The following is a 6,299-nucleotide window of genomic DNA, read 5'->3' as shown; positions in this document are numbered from 1 at the left end:
CACGTAGTTATCGTGTTGGCGGCCAGACCTTGTTTATGAAGGTGGATAAAGAAGGACAGACAAAAGTCTATTTAGATTTATTTCGGTCCTTTTGCTTTAACGAAAGCAACCCACATTTTTCCAAGACGATTCATATTGTCTTCTAGTTGACTTGGACTTATATTCTTCAAAGAAGTGTATAGTGCCTTTTGAGATCCCAAATCTTTTCTTAACCGCTAAGGCGAGAAAATCATGAGATGAAGGTTTGGGGTTCTCTGTGATGAAGCGAAGATAGTCGACTTCTGAACCAGTTAAGTTAGAGCTGGGTTCGGTAGAGGGACCAGCCTCAGCTTCAGTTCCATCACCAGAGGGAACCAGTTGCTCTTGGGCCACTTGTTGGCCACTACTGCTGCAGTTCCCTTGAAGGATCTCAGCTTTTTGAGGACCTTCAGCAGGAGATTGGTTGGAGGGAACAGGTAAATCCGGGTACATTCGTTCCAATCGAGGGACATGGCGTCCGTCGCCTCCGCCAGAGGGTCCTCGTATGGGGCTACTTATCGAGGTAGTTTCTTGTTGTCGCTCGTCGCGAAGAGGTCGATCTGCAGTTCTGGGACTTTTTCCAAGATGGAGAATGAGTCTGCGTCTAGGGACCATTCTGACTCTATCGGCTTTAGCCTGGATAGAGCGTCCGCTGTCACATTGCGGAACCCTTTTAGGTGAACTGCTGATAAGTGTCATCTCTTCTTTTTCGCTAGACGAAAGATTGCTAATATCACATGGTTGATGTGGGGCAATCTCGAGCCTTGTCGGTTCAGACATCTCACTATCACTTCACTGTCCAAGATCAGCCTGATGTGGACTGATCTGCGAGGGGAGAGTTTTTTCAATGTCAAGAGGACTGCCATGGCCTCCAAAATATTGATGTGAAAGGTCTTGAACAGAGATGACCAAGTCCCTTGGACTTTTCTTTGATGGGAGTGACCTCCCCATCCTTCTGTCGAGGCATCCGTGTGGATGGTCACCGATGGTGGTGGAGGTGGTTGCAAGGATACAATCCTCGTTAGGCTCTTGGCCTTCAACCATGGCTTGAGAAGTGATTGTAATAAGGTTGGTATCGGTCTTCTTAGATCTCTAAGAGCGTTTGATGCGGATCTTCTCCACACTCCTGACGCATCTTTCAGCTGTGCTCTTAGCACTGGGTCTGTTACTGCTGCAAACTGCAGAGAGCCCAGTACTCTTTCCTGTTGGCATCTTGAGATCCTGTCAGATTTCAGTAGTCTCTTGACAGACCCGGCGATCTCCCTCCTCTTCCCTGAGGGAATGGAGAGGCAGTGTGACCTCAGGTTCCAATAGATTCCCAGCCATTGAAACTCTTGAGCTGGAGAGAGTTGAGACTTCTTGAAGTTGATCTTGAATCCCAGATGTTCCAGGAACTGGATCACTTTCTTGGATGCTTGCAGACAAGCCGTTTCGGATGCTGCCTACACTAGCCAGTCATCAAGGTACGCTGCTACCTGAACACCTTGTTGAACGACTGCGTCTGCAAGTTTCGTGAAGATCCTTGCTGTTATGTATAGTCCGAAGGGCATGGATCTGAAGATATACTTTTTCTTCTGTAACATGAAAGCTAGGTAGGAGAGGGAGCGACTGACTGGAAGGTGCCAGTAAACATCTGCCAGGTCTATTGAGACTGTGTACGCCCCTTTGGGTAACGGTCCTTATGTGTAGAAGGGTTAACATCCTGAATTTGCTGTTCTCTATGAACTTGTTGAGTGGCGACAAGTCCAGAATGACTCTGAGTTTGTCTGAGTCCTTCTTGGGTACACAAAACAGCCTTCCCTGGAATTTGATGGACTTTGCTTTCCTTATAACCTGTTTGCTCAAGAGCTCTAAGGTATATTCTTCTAATGAGGGGGTGGAGTGTTGGAAGAATTGAGGAAATGATGGTGGAGAATTGATCCATTTCCATCCTAGTCCATTCTTGATTTGGCTGTGGGCCCAAGGATCGAAGGTCCAACGATCCTGAAAATTTTAAAGCCTCCCTCCTACCGGAAGCATCTCATTGCTTCTATTGTCCGGAGGGTTTACCTCCTCGATCGCGTCCTCCCCTTCCTCTTGAGGGATGTCTAGAGGAGCCCCGTCTGGATCCCTTACCTTTCGGCCGAAAGGTAGTGGTTTGCCTTTCAAACTCGGGGTTGAATGCTGGTGACTGGGCAACCAGCTGTTGAGGCACCATTTGGAAGGTGGTCTATGGTTGGGCCACCAGTTGGGGCACCGCGGTCATGGTGACTGTAGGATGTTGTTGAGCAGGCCGAGGGAGGAGTCTAGGTTTCTTCGTTTTCCTTTTAGGTTGGGGACCCGCATCCGGGGAAGACTTCCTATTTGAGGAGATGCCCCACTTCTGGAGAAGGTTCCTATTCTCCGTGGCGGCTTTCTCAACTACATCTTTGACTGCTTCGTTCGGGAAGAGGTCTTTACCCCAGATGTTGGAAGATATCAGCTTCCTGGGTTCGTGTTTCACTGTTGCAGCAGCGAACACGAACTCTCTACGGGCTCTCCTAGCCTTCATGAAAGCATACAGGTCCTTTACTAGGGGGGCCATATACATTTTGGCCAGGACCCTGAGCATGTCTGGGGTACTAATTTGGCCTGCACACATCTCTTATGCAGTTTTGTAGGGATAAGGATGCAGCAAGTCTCTCCTTCGTCTCTTGTTCCCTGCGCAAGAGAAAGTCAGAAAGCTTAGGGAGATTCTCGCTAAACTCTCGTCCAGCGATGTCTGCGTCCAGTTTCCCTACTGAGAAGGTTAGGTGGACTTCCTTCCATTCCTTCTCTTCCATGGGCAGGGCTAACGACAGAGGCTTACACTCCTCCAGTGCAGGGCATGGTTTGCCTGCCTCCACTGCCTTGGCAACAGCTTTAAATGCTTTCAACGTAAAGGGGAAGGCTATTGAAGCAGGAGCAAGAAAGGTAGGGGTTTTTTTTTTGCACAAGGCGGATACCTTCGAGTTTGAATAGCCCACCTTTTTTAGGCTGCTCGACAAGAGACCCTGTGCCTTATCGTGGTCGAAAACCATGACCTCCTTCGGTTCCGTCTCCTCTTTTGGCGCTGGCTCCAGCTTCAGTCAAATGAAGCAATCAGGGTAAGGGTTGAAGCTTGACCAAAACTGGATGTCGTCAGGGACGGCTCCCATCTTCTCTGAGATGTAGAGCTTGCCGTTGGTAATCGGCATATACTCCGTGTGTCTCCAAGGATTCTTCTCGGAGCAGGGTGGGAGGCCTTTTACTCTAAGTCGCTTGTAAGACCCTCGGGAGTCGGTGATCCGTGCTCCACGGAGCTCTTTCTCAAACTTTGCTTACCTTTCTTTGCCTTGCTTGCGAATGTTCTCCATTAGTGCCGTGATATGAGCCAAAACTGCCTGGCTGTCCAATGGAGGGGTCGGAGCAGAAGACGTAGAAGGTGTCGGCTCCAGTGCCGGCACAGGCGGAAGGGATTCCGACTCAGCTTCGTCTTCTTCTTCGGGAGGCAGAGTAGACTCCTCCTCGGGATCGTCCCTAAGGAGATCCTTCTCATTGTTCGAAGACACTTCAGACATCCTTTTTCCCTGGTGGATGTCCATGCCTTGCAATGCCTCGCTGACGTCTGTCTCGATGGCAATCTGGACGCAGGGGGGTCCTGGTCGTGTTGGGGGCACAACAGTTTCACTACCTGCCTTAGGGAACAGCTAGTTACGCATTCTTTCATTAGGCAGGTACGGTTCCGGAGAGTTCTTTTGGAACCCTAGTACCCACTTGCACAGCTTCTCTCGTGCTGCATCCCTCAACTCCGCTGACTTGGGGTCGTCGAAATCTTCGGCCACCAAGGCTAAGCAGACTTTGCAGTTCTGGGGGTCCCAGTACCGCAGGGTTTCGGTGGTAATGGTGCAGGCGGTATGAGACCTACACATCTTGTGACCACAGAAGTTCCTACTCCTGTGAATACAGAAGATTGCCTCACACTTCATTTTGGGTTCCTCCTGTAAAGAGAGGAAAAATAAATGAGTATGCAGTTGTTTATCACTTTTCGATTAACAGGTTATGCAAATTATTAGCATTTGAACCATTATAGCTTAGGATAGTAAGCTAGAAAGGAAATAGGAAAGACACATACTTGTGTCTCCTATCCAGCCAATTGCTGTGACTTCCCCCAATATTAAATATAGAATTTTCTTATAAGAAAACTCAAAAGAAAGAACAGAATAAGTGTATACTAACACTAACCTTTCTTTAAAGGTTTTAATGTGTGGTAAGTGAAAATACTGATTGCTCTCAGTATATTGAAGGAATACTTCCTTTCATGTGGAATTGGTCCCAACAATAGACTGTGACAGAATACACAGGATATGTTGGAAAATTAAACTACTGTATAATTTACACTAGTTTTCTGTCTGCAGAATATACTATACTGCAAATATACTGGCTACTGTATAATCAGATACTGTAGTTTGGCCGGCATGTTGCTGGCTAGGCTAGCACCTGGCGGCACCAGTTCAACCAGCATGTTGCCGGCTCGGGTAGTACCTAGCGGTACAGATCCAACCGGCATACTACCGGTTGGGTTAGTACCTAGAGGCACCAGTCCAGCCGGCGGCATGTAACTGGCGGCACTAGCCGACAGAAAGAGAGAAAGCATGGAATGAAGGGCTGCCGTATTGATGTATCGACAGTCAATAAGGGTGTAGTTATATAACCTTACTGCCTTCTTCCCGGATGAGGGTTCAAATGGAAGGTAAGAACGAATCATTCAAGCTTCCACCCATCCACAAACTCTGTTGCCGGTACTGCCGGATTCAGGGATGTGGAAGGCAGTCCAAGGGAAAACTGAAGAACACTCAAAAGACAAAGGGGTCTCCCACCGGCAGCCGCCACAGCCGGTACAACCTTTCCCGGAGCCTTGCGTCCATAGGGGAAAGTTGGTACAACCTTTCCCGGAGCCTTGCGTCCATAGGGGAAAGTTAGAGCGGTTTTCAAGCCGCCTAAGTAGGAACCCAATCGGAACTACAATCTACCCAGCAAGCAGGGGAAATATAGGACGACGGCCACAGAATTTCGATAGCTAGGCTATCGTAAAAGGACAGAGGGGGCAGGGAAAGGGTCTTGTATGTAGTGTTGGTAGATGCGGCAGGACTGCCGCCATTTCTAGACGGGTGAAACTTTGTTTCAGTATCGGCGCCTTCATAGGCGGCAGAAGAATATCTATTCTTCAGCCTAGGGTCTGCCGAAACAAGTCTTTTCTTCTAGATCGCCACGGCAGTACGCTACCACCTCAGGTGCGGCCTAGGGAGGCTAAACCTCTTACGCCGGACGCCGGCAACTATAAGCCGGCAGGGAGATGACTACTCACCCTGCAGCTCAGCCGCCGGCATAAAGACTGAATACTCTGAGATTCTGTCGAAAATCCAAGCCAGGATACTCGCTGGCAAGGGTGGGAGACAGGAAACACTAGCCTAGTCAAGCCGGAGTGTACTACTCTACGGCGAGACTAAGATAAGGTTGTCGTTTATGGCGACACTCAGAGGGAAGGAGAGATTACCCTTAAATCTCACAGGAGACAAGTATCGAGTTATATACAGTGAACCCTCGCTACTTCGCGGTTCGACCATCGCGGATTCACCACTTCGCGGGTTTTTTCCATAACCCATATATATATACATATCGCGGATTTTCCGGAAATTTCGAAAATACCGCGATATCTGAAGACCCCAAATACGATATTTCGTTACCTGTACAGTAATTCCATTAATACTGTAATTAGTAATATCTGCTCTTACTGATTGTTCATTGCATTACATATATATAATTCAGCACAGAAAGAAATAAAACACGAAAAGAGAATGTGATCATACGATAATTCAGTACTGTATACAGTAAGTAGTAAAATCAAATCGAACATGAAATGCAAATCAGATGCAGTCATACCATATTAGAATGGTGTAAGGCTGCTGATGGCTACTACTGCACTACAAATGTAATGGATGTGCTTCTTTTCCATGAATCTTTTGTATGTATACGTACGTAGTACTGCATCCAATAATATTCTTTGTTGCAAAAATCACATTTCGAATAAGCGTACGAGAGAGAGAGAGAATGATGGTTTTAAATGTACTAAACAATAAATATGATAGGTTATAAAACATTGGTGCTTATGTAATATTAACTGTATAGATGGTTTGAATAAGTTAAGAAATGGTATAAACAATGCTTTGTTATTGTATTCCTACGCTCATATTCTTGAGAGCGAGAGCTAGACATCAGCTGATCTGATCACAGCCAAAAGTTAA

The sequence above is a fragment of the Palaemon carinicauda genome, chromosome 2 (assembly GCF_036898095.1).
Source record: "Palaemon carinicauda isolate YSFRI2023 chromosome 2, ASM3689809v2, whole genome shotgun sequence".
NCBI lineage: Eukaryota > Metazoa > Arthropoda > Malacostraca > Decapoda > Palaemonidae > Palaemon > Palaemon carinicauda.
The sequence above is the reverse complement of the archived record's forward strand: the minus strand, read 5'-3'. Positions refer to the sequence as shown.